Raw genomic sequence first — 13,649 nt, 5'->3', positions numbered from 1 at the left:
AAATTAATTACGAAGTTAGAAAGAAGCCAGGGGGACATAGACCCAACACATAGTGTTAGCATGAAAAAACAACCCTTTTATTTCTACCTATAAACGATGGCAGGCCCAAATACCTTCCAAGATTGTCAGCTTTGGGCACACCAAGCAGCCCCGCAACCTGATCACGTGTATCCTCCGTGGTATTCCTACTAAAAGAGATATTGAATTTATGGAAATATAATTATCTAAACATATTACATTCGAATTATTATTTTTAGATTACGAAAGAACTTTACAAACATTATCTAAGGGTAAATCTCACATCTATGTAATATCAAGTAAAGAAAATAAGATAAATCATTGTAAAAGACCATGTGTGACAAAAGAAGGCGTTGGCAGTAATTGTAAGATTCCTGGAATAGCAAGAAAAAGGAAATCTGAAGTAAAGTGTCTATTCGATGATTTTTCCATTTTGTTGGGGAAGAGTTTATGTTTTAGGATTTTTCCTTTTCGTTGGGGAAGAGTTTATGTTTAAAGTTTCTCTTAAAGGGAAATAATTTCAACAACCACAGTCGGAGTCGAACCCACGACCTTCTGATCCAAAGTCAGTCGCGCTAATCCATTGCGCTATACGGTCATACATATATAATTTTAAACTAATATTGTTAATTTAGAATATTTAATCATTGTTGTCAACAAGTGAACGTATATGTCGAATATACGCAGCGCAGTGCATATACAATATATCATTTGATAACACTTGAGACCTTGTACGATATATTAGTTGCGGCCTATATATACATTTTTATAAATTATATTAAGTTATGAACGGTATAATTTTAAATTTTATAATATTATAATTATAAAATAAAAATATGACAAATAAATTATATTAATGTTAAATACAAGTTAATAAAATTATAATTATATCACAATTTACAAAATTAAAATATAATTTTCTTTTTTTAAACCCAAAAATCATTGTGGAATTAATTACGAAGCTAGAAAGAAGCCAGGGGGACATAGTCCCAACACATAGTGTTAGCATGAAAACGCAACCCTTTTATTTTTACCTATAAACGATGGCAGGCCCAAATACCTTCCAAAATTGTCAGCGTTGGGGACATCAAGGAGCCCCGCAACCTGATCACGTGTATCCTCCGTGGTATTCCTACTAAAAGAGATATTGAATTTATGGAAATCTAATTATCTAAACATATTATATTCGAATTATTATTTTTAGATTACGAAAGAACTTTACAAACATTATCTAAGGGTAAATCTCACATCTATGTAATATCAAGTAAAGAAAATAAGATAAATCATTGTACAAGACCATGTGTGACAAAAGAAGGTGTTGGGCATCGTGTAGAGTTAATGAGTCACTCTCGCAAGGAAATCTGCATCGTGTAAAGTGGGGAAAGAGTTTATGTTTTAGGATTTTTCCTTTTTGTTGGGGAAGAGTTTATGTTTAAAGTTTTTCTTAAAGGGAAATAATTTAAGCGACCACAGTGGGAGTCGAACCCACAACCTTCTGATCCAAAGTCAGACGCGCTAATCCACTGCGCTATACGGTCATACATATATACTTTTAAACTAATATTGTTAATTTAGAATATTTAATCATTGTTGTCAACAAGTGAACGTATATGTCGAATATACGCCGCGCAGTGCATATACAATATATCATTTGATAACACTTGAGACCTTGTACGATATATTAGTTGCGGCCTATATATACATTTTTATAAATTATATTAAGTTATGAACTGTATAATTTTAAATTTTATAATATTATAATTATAAAATAAAAATATGACAAATAAATTATATTAATGTTAAATACAAGTTAAAAAAAATTATAATTATATCATAATTTACAAAATTAAAATATAATTATATTTTTTGAAAGCCAAAAATCATTTTGAAATTAATTACGAAGTTAGAAAGAAGCCAGGGGGACATAGACCCAACACATATTGTTAGCATGAAAACACAACCCTTTTATTTCTACCTATAAACGATGGCAGGCCCAAATACCTTCCAAGATTGTCAGCTTTGGGCACACCAAGCAGCCCCGCAACCTGATCACGTGTATCCTCCGTGGTATTCCTACTAAAAGAGATATTGAATTTATGGAAATATAATTATCTAAACATATTACATTCGAATTATTATTTTTAGATTACGAAAGAACTTTACAAACATTATCTAAGGGTAAATCTCACATCTATGTAATATCAAGTAAAGAAAATAAGATAAATCATTGTACAAGACCATGTGTGACAAAAGAAGGTGTTGGCAGTAATTGTAAGATTCCTGGAATGGCAAGAAAAAGGAAATCTGCATCGTGTAGACTTAATGAGTCACTCTCCAAAGGAAATCTGCATTGTGTAAAGTGTAAAGGGAAATAATTTAAGCGACCATAGTGGGATACAAACCCACGACCTTCTGATCCGAAGTCAGACGCGCTAATCCACTGCGCTATACGGTCATACATATATACTTTTAAACTAATATTGTTAATTTAGAATATTTAATCATTGTTGTCAACAAGTGAACGTATATGTCGAATATACGCCGCGCAGTGCATATACAATATATCATTTGATAACACTTGAGACCTTGTACGATATTTTAGTTGCGGCCTATATATACATTTTTATAAATTATATTAAGTTATGAACTGTATAATTTTAAATTTTATAATATTATAATTATAAAATAAAAATATGACAAATAAATTATATTAATGTTAAATACAAGTTAAAAAAAATTATAATTATATCATAATTTACAAAATTAAAATATAATTATATTTTTTGAAAGCCAAAAATCATTGTGAAATTAATTACGAAGTTAAAAAGAAGCCAGGGGGACATAGACCCAACACATAGTGTTAGCATGAAAAAACAACCCTTTTATTTCTACCTATAAACGATGGCAGGCCCAAATACCTTCCAAGATTGTCAGCTTTGGGCACACCAAGCAGCCCCGCAACCTGATCACGTGTATCCTCCGTGGTATTCCTACTAAAAGAGATATTGAATTTATGGAAATATAATTATCTAAACATATTACATTCGAATTATTATTTTTAGATTACGAAAGAACTTTACAAACATTATCTAAGGGTAAATCTCACATCTATGTAATATCAAGTAAAGAAAATAAGATAAATCATTGTACAAGACCATGTGTGACAAAAGAAGGTGTTGGCAGTAATTGTAAGAGTCCTGGAATGGCAAGAAAAAGGAAATCTGCATCGTGTAGACTTAATGAGTCACTCTCCAAAGGAAATCTGCATTGTGTAAAGTGTAAAGGGAAATAATTTAAGCGACCATAGTGGGATTCAAACCCACGACCTTCTGATCCGAAGTCAGACGCGCTAATCCACTGCGCTATACGGTCATACATATATACTTTTAAACTAATATTGTTAATTTAGAATATTTAATCATTGTTGTCAACAAGTGAACGTATATGTCGAATATACGCCGCGCAGTGCATATACAATATATCATTTGATAACACTTGAGACCTTGTACGATATATTAGTTGCGGCCTATATATACATTTTTATAAATTATATTAAGTTATGAACGGTATAATTTTAAATTTTATAATATTATAATTATAAAATAAAAATATGACAAATAAATTATATTAATGTTAAATACAAGTTAAAAAAATTATAATTATATCACAATTTACAAAATTAAAATATAATTTTCTTTTTTTAAACCCAAAAATCATTGTGGAATTAATTACGAAGCTAGAAAGAAGCCAGGGGGACATAGTCCCAACACATAATGTTAGCATGAAAACGCAACCCTTTTATTTTTACCTATAAACGATGGCAGGCCCAAATACCTTCCAAAATTGTCAGCGTTGGGCACATCAAGGAGCCCCGCAACCTGATCACGTGTATCCTCCGTGGTATTCCTACGAAAAGAGATATTGAATTTATGGAAATATAATTATCTAAACATATTACATTCGAATTATTATTTTTAGATTACGAAAGAACTTTACAAACATTATCTAAGGGTAAATCTCACATCTATGTAATATCAAGTAAAGAAAATAAGATAAATCATTGTACAAGACCATGTGTGACAAAAGAAGGTGTTGGCAGTAATTGTAAGATTCCTGGAATGGCAAGAAAATCATCTTCACTCTTCCCAAGGAAATCTGCATCGTGTAGAGTTAATGAGTCACTCTCGCAAGGAAATCTGCATCGTGTAAAGTGGGGAAAGAGTTTATGTTTTAGGATTTTTCCTTTTTGTTGGGGAAGAGTTTATGTTTAAAGTTTTTCTTAAAGGGAAATAATTTAAGCGACCACAGTGGGAGTCGAACGCACGACCTTCTGATCCGAAGTCAGACGCGCTAATCCACTGCGCTATACGGTCATACATATATACTTTTAAACTAATATTGTTAATTTAGAATATTTAATCATTGTTGTCAACAAGTGAACGTATATGTCGAATATACGCCGCGCAGTGCATATACAATATATCATTTGATAACACTTGAGACCTTGTACGATATATTAGTTGCGGCCTATATATACATTTTTATAAATTATCTTAAGTTATGAACTGTATAATTTTAAATTTTATAATATTATAATTATAAAATAAAAATATGACAAATAAATTATATTAATGTTAAATACAAGTTAAAAAAAATTATAATTATATCATAATTTACAAAATTAAAATATAATTATATTTTTTGAAAGCCAAAAATCATTGTGAAATTAATTACGAAGTTAGAAAGAAGCCAGGGGACATAGACCCAACACATAGTGTTAGCATGAAAACACAACCCTTTTATTTCTACCTATAAACGATGGCAGGCCCAAATACCTTCCAAGATTGTCAGCTTTGGGCACACCAAGCAGCCCCGCAACCTGATCACGTGTATCCTCCGTGGTATTCCTACTAAAAGAGATATTGAATTTATGGAAATATAATTATCTAAACATATTACATTCGAATTATTATTTTTAGATTACGAAAGAACTTTACAAACATTATCTGAGGGTAAATCTCACATCTATGTAATATCAAGTAAAGAAAATAAGATAAATCATTGTACAAGACCATGTGTGACAAAAGAATGTGTTGGCAGTAATTGTAAGATTCCTAGAATGGCAAGAAAATCATCTTCACTCTTCCTTTCCCAAGGAAATCTGCATCGTGTAGAGTTAATGAGTCACTCTCGCAAGGAAATCTGCATCGTGTAAAGTGGGGAAAGAGTTTATGTTTTAGGATTTTTCCTTTTTGTTGGGGAAGAGTTTATGTTTAAAGTTTTTCTTAAAGGGAAATAATTTAAGCGACCACAGTGGGAGTCGAACCCACGACCTTCTAATCCGAAGTCAGACGCGCTAATCCACTGCACTATACGGTCATACATATATACTTTTAAACTAATATTGTTAATTTAGAATATTTAATCATTGTTGTCAACAAGTGAACGTATATGTCGAATATACGCCGCGCAGTGCATATACAATATATCATTTGATAACACTTGAGACCTTGTACGATATATTAGTTGCGGCCTATATATACATTTTTATAAATTATATTAAGTTATGAACTGTATAATTTTAAATTTTATAATATTATAATTATAAAATAAAAATATGACAAATAAATTATATTAATGTTAAATACAAGTTAAAAAAAATTATAATTATATCATAATTTACAAAATTAAAATATAATTATATTTTTTGAAAGCCAAAAATCATTGTGAAATTAATTACGAAGTTAGAAAGAAGCCAGGGGGACATAGACCCAACACATATTGTTAGCATGAAAACACAACCCTTTTATTTCTACCTATAAACGATGGCAGGCCCAAATACCTTCCAAGATTGTCAGCTTTGGGCACACCAAGCAGCCCCGCAACCTGATCACGTGTATCCTCCGTGGTATTCCTACTAAAAGAGATATTGAATTTATGGAAATATAATTATCTAAACATATTACATTCGAATTATTATTTTTAGATTACGAAAGAACTTTACAAACATTATCTAAGGGTAAATCTCACATCTATGTAATATCAAGTAAAGAAAATAAGATAAATCATTGTACAAGACCATGTGTGACAAAAGAATGTGTTGGCAGTAATTGTAAGATTCCTGGAATGGCAAGTTAATGAGTCACTCTCGCAAGGAAATCTGCATCGTGTAAAGTGGGGAAAGAGTTTATGTTTTAGGATTTTTCCTTTTTGTTGGGGAAGAGTTTATGTTTAAAGTTTTTCTTAAAGGGAAATAATTTAAGCGACCACAGTGGGAGTTGAACCCACGACCTTCTGATCCAAAGTCAGACGCGCTAATCCACTGCGCTATACAGTCATACATATATACTTTTAAACTAATATTGTTAATTTAGAATATTTAATCATTGTTGTCAACAAGTGAACGTATATGTCGAATATACGCCGCGCAGTGCATATACAATATATCATTTGATAACACTTGAGACCTTGTACGATATATTAGTTGCGGCCTATATATACATTTTTATAAATTATATTAAGTTATGAACGGTATAATTTTAAATTTTATAATATTATAATTATAAAATAAAAATATGACAAATAAATTATATTAATGTTAAATACAAGTTAAAAAAATTATAATTATATCACAATTTACAAAATTAAAATATAATTTTCTTTTTTTAAACCCAAAAATCATTGTGGAATTAATTACGAAGCTAGAAAGAAGCCAGGGGGACATAGTCCCAACACATAATGTTAGCATGAAAACGCAACCCTTTTATTTTTACCTATAAACGATGGCAGGCCCAAATACCTTCCAAAATTGTCAGCGTTGGGCACATCAAGGTGCCCCGCAACCTGATCACGTGTATCCTCCGTGGTATTCCTACCAAAAGAGATATTGAATTTATGGAAATATAATTATCTAAACATATTACATTCGAATTATTATTTTTAGATTACGAAAGAACTTTACAAACATTATCTAAGGGTAAATCTCACATCTATGTAATGTCAAGTAAAGAAAATAAGATAAATCATTGTACAAGACCATGTGTGACAAAAGAATGTGTTGGCAGTAATTGTAAGATTCCTGGAATGGCAAGAAAATCATCTTCACTCTTCCCAAGGAAATCTGCATCGTGTAGAGTTAATGAGTCACTCTAGCAAGGAAATCTGCATCGTGTAAAGTGGGGAAAGAGTTTATGTTTTAGGATTTTTCCTTTTTGTTGGGGAAGAGTTTATGTTTAAAGTTTTTCTTAAAGGGAAATAATTTAAGCGACCACAGTGGGAGTCGAACCCACGACCTTCTGATCCGAAGTCAGACGCGCTAATCCACTACGCTATACGGTCATACACATATACTTTTAAACTAATATTGTTAATTTAGAATATTTAATCATTGTTGTCAACAAGTGAACGTATATGTCGAATATACGCCGCGCAGTGCATATACAATATATCATTTGATAACACTTGAGACCTTGTACGATATATTAGTTGCGGCCTATATATACATTTTTATAAATTATATTAAGTTATGAACTGTATAATTTTAAATTTTATAATATTATAATTATAAAATAAAAATATGACAAATAAATTATATTAATGTTAAATACAAGTTAAAAAAAATTATAATTATATCATAATTTACAAAATTAAAATATAATTATATTTTTTGAAAGCCAAAAATCATTGTGAAATTAATTACGAAGTTAGAAAGAAGCCAGGGGGACATAGACCCAACACATAGTGTTAGCATGAAAAAACAACCCTTTTATTTCTACCTATAAACGATGGCAGGCCCAAATACCTTCCAAGATTGTCAGCTTTGGGCACATCAAGGAGCCCCGCAACCTGATCACCTGTATCCTCCGTGGTATTCCTACTAAAAGAGATATTGAATTTATGGAAATCTAATTATCTAAACATATTATATTCGAACTATTATTTTTAGATTACGAAAGAACTTTACAAACATTATCTAAGGGTAAATCTCACATCTATGTAATATCAAGTAAAGAAAATAAGATAAATCATTGTACAAGACCATGTGTGACAAAAGAAGGTGTTGGCAGTAATTGTAAGATTCCTGAAATGGCAAGAAAATCATCTTCACTCTCCCAAGGAAATCTGCATCGTGTAGAGTTAATGAGTCACTCTCGCAAGGAAATCTGCATCGTGTAAAGTGGGGAAAGAGTTTATGTTTTAGGATTTTTCCTTTTTGTTGGGGAAGAGTTTATGTTTAAAGTTTTTCTTAAAGGGAAATAAAGAGTTTATGTTTTAGGATTTTTCCTTTTTGTTGGGGAAGAGTTTATGTTTAAAGTTTTTCTTAAAGGGAAATAATTTAAGCGACCACAGTGGGAGTTGAACCCACGACCTTCTGATCCGAAGTCAGACGCGCTAATCCACTGCGCTATACGGTCATACATATATACTTTTAAACTAATATTGTTAATTTAGAATATTTAATCATTGTTGTCAACAAGTGAACGTATATGTCGAATATACGCCGCGCAGTGCATATACAATATATCATTTGATAACACTTGAGACCTTGTACGATATATTAGTTGCGGCCTATATATTCATTTTTATAAATTATATTAAGTTATGAACTGTATAATTTTAAATTTTATAATATTATAATTATAAAATAAAAATATGACAAATAAATTATATTAATGTTAAATACAAGTTAAAAAATTATAATTATATCACAATTTACAAAATTAAAATATAATTATCTTTTTTGAAAGCCAAAAATCATTGTGAAATTAATTACGAAGCTAGAAAGAAGCCAGGGGGACATAGACCCAACATATAGTGTTAGCATGAAAAAGCAACCCTTTTATTTCTACCTATAAACGATGGCTGGCCCAAATACCTTCAAAAATTGTCAGCGTTGGGCACACCAAGCAGCCCCGCAACCTGATCACGTGTATCCTCCGTGGTATTCCTACTAAAAGAGATATTGAATTTATGGAAATATAATTATCTAAACATATTACATTCGAATTATTATTTTTAGATTACGAAAGAACTTTACAAACATTATCTAAGGGTAAATCTCACATCTATGTAATATCAAGTAAAGAAAATAAGATAAATCATTGTACAAGACCATGTGTGACAAAAGAAGGTGTTGGCAGTAATTGTAAGATTCCTGGAATGGCAAGAAAAAGGAAATCTGCATCGTGTAGACTTAATGAGTCACTCTCCAAAGGAAATCAGATTCCTGGAATGGCAAGAAAAAGGAAATCTGCATCGTGTAGACTTAATGAGTCACTCTCCAAAGGAAATCAGCATCGTGTAAAGTGTAAAGGGAAATAATTTAAGCGACCATAGTGGGATTCGAACCCACGACCTTCTGATCCGAAGTCAGACGCGCTAATCTACTACGCTATACGGTCAGACATATATACTTTTAAACTAATATTTAATCATTGTTGTCAACAAGTGAACGTATATGTCAAATATACGCCGCGCAGTGCATATACAATATATACAATATATCATTTGATAACACTTGAGACCTTGTACGATATATTAGTTGCAGCCTATATATACATTTTTATAAATTATATTAAGTTATGAACTGTATAATTTTAAATTTTATAATATTATAATTATAAAATAAAAATATGACAAATAAGTTATATTAATGTTAAATACAAGTTAAAAAATTATAATTATATCACAATTTACAAAATTAAAATATAATTATCTTTTTTTAAACCCAAAAATCATTGTGGAATTAATTACGAAGCTAGAAAGAAGCCAGGGGGACATAGTCCCAACACATAGTGTTAGCATGAAAATGCAACCCTTTTATTTTTACCTATAAACGATGGCAGGCCCAAATACCTTCCAAAATTGTCAGCGTTGGGCACATCAAGCAGCCCCGCAACCTGATCACGTGTATCCTCCGTGGTATTCCTTCTAAAAGAGATATTGAATTTATGGAAATCTAATTATCTAAACATATTACATTCGAATTATTATTTTTAGATTACGAAAGAACTTTACAAACATTATCTAAGGGTAAATCTCATATCTATGTAATATCAAGTAAAGAAAATAGGGTGTAACATGGTTCTCTCTTTAGGTAGTGCTTAGAGAGTTTTCTTCCTAGTTTGTCTAGGGTCTCTTTTCTCCACTATGGCAGTTGTTACATCGGTATGGCAATCGTGTTCACTCCACGTTATTAGTTTGGTTTACATATTCACATGCAGTTTCCCGATCCTTCACCACGAGAGTTTCAGATCACACGAGAGTTTTAGATCATACGTAACCGATCTGTATCAAAATTTTTCGTTCTCCCTCTGTTTCGAGACCCCTGATACCAATACGCTCGTATCGGATTGTGCTGCCTTGTCCCTGGCAGACGAGGAGATCGGCGGCCTGGAGGCCCCGGACGTTCTCGTACCTCCTACGGCGAACCCTCATTATGAGTTGATCGAACGATTCCTTACGGATCGGGCGATCAAATTTGATCATATGCAACAGGTATTAGCGTCCGTATGGCGACCAGTGATGGGAATGAGGGTGCTTCCGATCGCGGATGATCTTTTTTTATTTCAATTTCCTCATGTTAAGGATTTGCAGCGGGTGCTCGATGATGGACCATGGTCCTTCGAAAACCACACGTTGGTTTGTGACATGGTGCCGACAGGAACCAGACCGGAGGAGGTGTCGCTCAACGCCATTGCTATATGGGTCCAGATCCACGATCTCCCCTCCATCTACGCATCAGCGGAATTCATCGAACGCATCGGTAATTATGTTGGCGCTTTTCTGAAGGCCGATCCAAATAATTTTGGTGGTCTCTGGCGCAGCTTCTTCCGCATCAGGGTGCGTTTAGACGTGTCAGCCCCCCTGAAGAGACGAATGAAGATGTATCGAAAGGATGGCACAACACAGTGGATAAGCTTCAAGTACGAGAGGCTGGGCACATTCTGTTTCTGTTGCGGTGTGCTAGGCCATTCCGAGAAATTCTGTAAAAAGACTTACGAGGAGGTGATCGATCCGGGGACATTCCCGTACGGGGGATGGATGCGAGCGGGGTCTCGTAGACAAGCCCGTCCGGTTGGGGCGAGGTGGCTCTTAGCCGATCTTCCACAGAATCCAGTGACCACGGAAACGCCGAACCCAGACAGAGAAAATACAGATGTGGAAGCGACTGAAGAGAACAGCGGTATGCAAGGAGATCTTAAAAGACGTAGGGCAGGTGACAGTGAAGGGCATGATGTGGTTATGTTTGAAGCACCAAAAAACTCAATTCCGGCGGGTCTGATGGATCAGACTCGCTCTACACAATGAGTGTTTTGAGCTGGAACTGCCGAGGCTTGGGTGGCCCTCGGATGGTTCGGGAACTTTTGGGCATTGTGTCCAAGAAGCGACCCAGTTTTGTGTTTTTGATGGAAACAAAATCTTGGTCTGTTCGTTTGGAAAGTGTGCGAGTACGTTTGGGTTTTGACGGTTTATTGTGTGTAGATAGAGTGGGTATGGGAGGTGGATTGGCTCTTTTCTAGAAGGAAAAGGACATGGCCTCGTTACTGAGTTTTTCTGATAACCACATTGATGTCGAGGTGATGCTACCAGGCATGGTGCCATGGAGACTAACGGGGTTCTACGGTTACCCGGAACGCTCCAGAAGAAGCCAGTCCTGGGACTTACTGAGGACGCTGAATACCCGTTCATCTCTTCCTTGGGTAGTTATCGGTGATTTCAACGATCTAGCCAGTCACACGGAAAAGAGAGGTTCGATTCCACATCCAGATAGTCTAATAAGGGGTTTTAATGAAGTTTTGCAGGAATGTGACTTGTCCGACCTGGGCATGTCGGGATACGATTTTACTTGGGAGAAGGGCAGAGGTACAGAGCATTGGGTCGAAGAGAGACTTGATAGGGCAGCGGCATCAACAGAATGGTGCAACGCATATGTCGAAGCTTCGGTTCAAAATATTCTTACCACGAATTCTGATCATAGCGCTCTTCTTTTGCGTCTGGAGGATATTCCTGCTCGTAGAGGTAGGCGTGGTTTCAAGTTTGAGTCAGCCTGGGTTAAGGATGCAGATTGTCGACGTATTATAGAACAATCCTGGGACTTCTCGCGCGACCTTGAATTCAGACAGCGTATCGAGCGTTGTGGCAATGATCTATGGAGATGGGGAGGTTCATACTTCAGAATGTTTGGTCAAAAAATGCAACGACTAAGAGATAAATTGGAGGCGTTAAAAGGAAGCAGACTGGTTAGAGATATAGAGGAGTATGGGGAGGTGGAGCGCGAGTTACATAGACTTCAATCTCAAGAGGAAGTCTATTGGAGACAGAGATCTAAACAACTATGGCTTAAGGAAGGCGATCATAACACTAAGTTTTTCCATAAAGTAGCTTCAAGTCGACGTAAGCAGAACACCCTTCGCCGTATTAGAAACTCGGACGGACATTGGCTGGAAGATCACGACATGCATGCAGAAATCTTAAACTACTTCGAAAATATTTTTACAACATCTCATTGCACCCTCGACATTATTGATCGGGTTCCATGCAAGGTCACTGCCGAGATGAATGAAGCGCTGCTGCGACCAATTGACAACGAAGAAGTGAAAATTGCCTTATTCTCCATGGCCCCAGATAAAGCTCCGGGCCCTGACGGTATGTCCCCTTCTTTTTACCAAAATTTCTGGTCTATTGTTGGGGAGGATCTCACAATCTTTGTTAAAGATTGCATTCATAATTGTCACATGCCGGAAGGTCTAAACGAAGCCAATGTGGTTCTCATTCCAAAGAAGTCTTGCCCGGAATTTGTGACTGATCTGAGGCCCATTGCATTATGCAATGTAGCCTACAAAGTCCTTGCCAAAGTCATAGCTAACAGGCTAAAAGACATTCTTGATACTGTGATTTCATCGTCTCAAAGTGCCTTTATCCCAGACAGATTAATAACAGACAATATTATTATTGCTGGGGAAATAGGCCATTATTTGAGGGGTAAGTGTAAGGGGAACGGGGGGTGGACAGCGCTAAAGCTAGACATGGCGAAAGCGTACGATCGAATGGAATGGGGATTTCTAGAAAGCATGATGCTAGCTATGGGGTTTGCCCGTGAGTGGGTTGATCTCGTTTTATTGTGTGTGAACTCAGTTAAATATAATTTTGTGATAAATGGAGATGTTACAGGAGCGGTAGTACCCACTCGGGGTATCCGACAAGGTGACCCAATTTCCCCATATTTATTTATAATCTGTGCGGAAGGGCTTTCATTACTCCTACAGCAGGAGGAAGCCCGAGGTAATATTCATGACATCCGGGTGGCTAGATCAGCCCCGCCAGTGTCACATCTTTTTTTCGCCGATGATAGTATGCTCTTCTTCAGAGCATCTACGGGGGAGGCACGGAAAGTGCAAGATTGCCTAAACTTGTACAGCTGTGTTTCAGGTCAGGTGATTAATTTTGGCAAATCCAGTATAATGTTCAGTGCCAACACAGTTCCGAGTACACGAACGCAGGTGGCCGGAATCTTTGGTGTTCAGCAAGTCGAGGATTTTGAAAGGTATTTAGGATTACCGTCTTTTTTGGGACGAAATAAATCTGGGCTATTTAAATTCATTGAGCAACGAATTCGTGACAGGATTAGC

General features: G+C 35.0%; 10 non-coding genes across 10 annotated transcripts; all 10 read right to left on the bottom strand.

Annotated features, from left to right (window-relative positions):
- Window positions 1-542: 542 nt before the first annotated feature.
- Window positions 543-616, bottom strand: TRNAQ-UUG. The gene has a single exon. It is a non-coding gene; the product is annotated as a tRNA-Gln (tRNA).
- An 866-nt stretch (window positions 617-1,482) lies between these two features.
- TRNAQ-UUG lies at window positions 1,483-1,556 on the bottom strand. The gene has a single exon. It is a non-coding gene; the product is annotated as a tRNA-Gln (tRNA).
- An 843-nt stretch (window positions 1,557-2,399) lies between these two features.
- TRNAR-UCG lies at window positions 2,400-2,473 on the bottom strand. Its single transcript has one exon. It is a non-coding gene; the product is annotated as a tRNA-Arg (tRNA).
- Window positions 2,474-3,316: 843 nt separating this feature from the next.
- On the bottom strand, window positions 3,317-3,390 carry TRNAR-UCG. Its single transcript has one exon. It is a non-coding gene; the product is annotated as a tRNA-Arg (tRNA).
- A 927-nt stretch (window positions 3,391-4,317) lies between these two features.
- On the bottom strand, window positions 4,318-4,391 carry TRNAR-UCG. Its single transcript has one exon. It is a non-coding gene; the product is annotated as a tRNA-Arg (tRNA).
- Window positions 4,392-5,323: 932 nt separating this feature from the next.
- TRNAR-UCG lies at window positions 5,324-5,397 on the bottom strand. The gene has a single exon. It is a non-coding gene; the product is annotated as a tRNA-Arg (tRNA).
- Window positions 5,398-6,281: 884 nt separating this feature from the next.
- On the bottom strand, window positions 6,282-6,355 carry TRNAQ-UUG. The gene has a single exon. It is a non-coding gene; the product is annotated as a tRNA-Gln (tRNA).
- A 927-nt stretch (window positions 6,356-7,282) lies between these two features.
- Window positions 7,283-7,356, bottom strand: TRNAR-UCG. Its single transcript has one exon. It is a non-coding gene; the product is annotated as a tRNA-Arg (tRNA).
- Window positions 7,357-8,358: 1,002 nt separating this feature from the next.
- On the bottom strand, window positions 8,359-8,432 carry TRNAR-UCG. The gene has a single exon. It is a non-coding gene; the product is annotated as a tRNA-Arg (tRNA).
- A 913-nt stretch (window positions 8,433-9,345) lies between these two features.
- TRNAR-UCG lies at window positions 9,346-9,419 on the bottom strand. Its single transcript has one exon. It is a non-coding gene; the product is annotated as a tRNA-Arg (tRNA).
- Between the last annotated feature and the right edge of the window lie 4,230 nt (window positions 9,420-13,649).

Source organism: Ipomoea nil, unplaced genomic scaffold (genome assembly GCF_001879475.1).
Source record: "Ipomoea nil cultivar Tokyo-kokei standard unplaced genomic scaffold, Asagao_1.1 scaffold0715, whole genome shotgun sequence".
Taxonomy (NCBI): domain Eukaryota; kingdom Viridiplantae; phylum Streptophyta; class Magnoliopsida; order Solanales; family Convolvulaceae; genus Ipomoea; species Ipomoea nil.
This window is presented reverse-complemented; position numbering and strand designations above follow the sequence as displayed.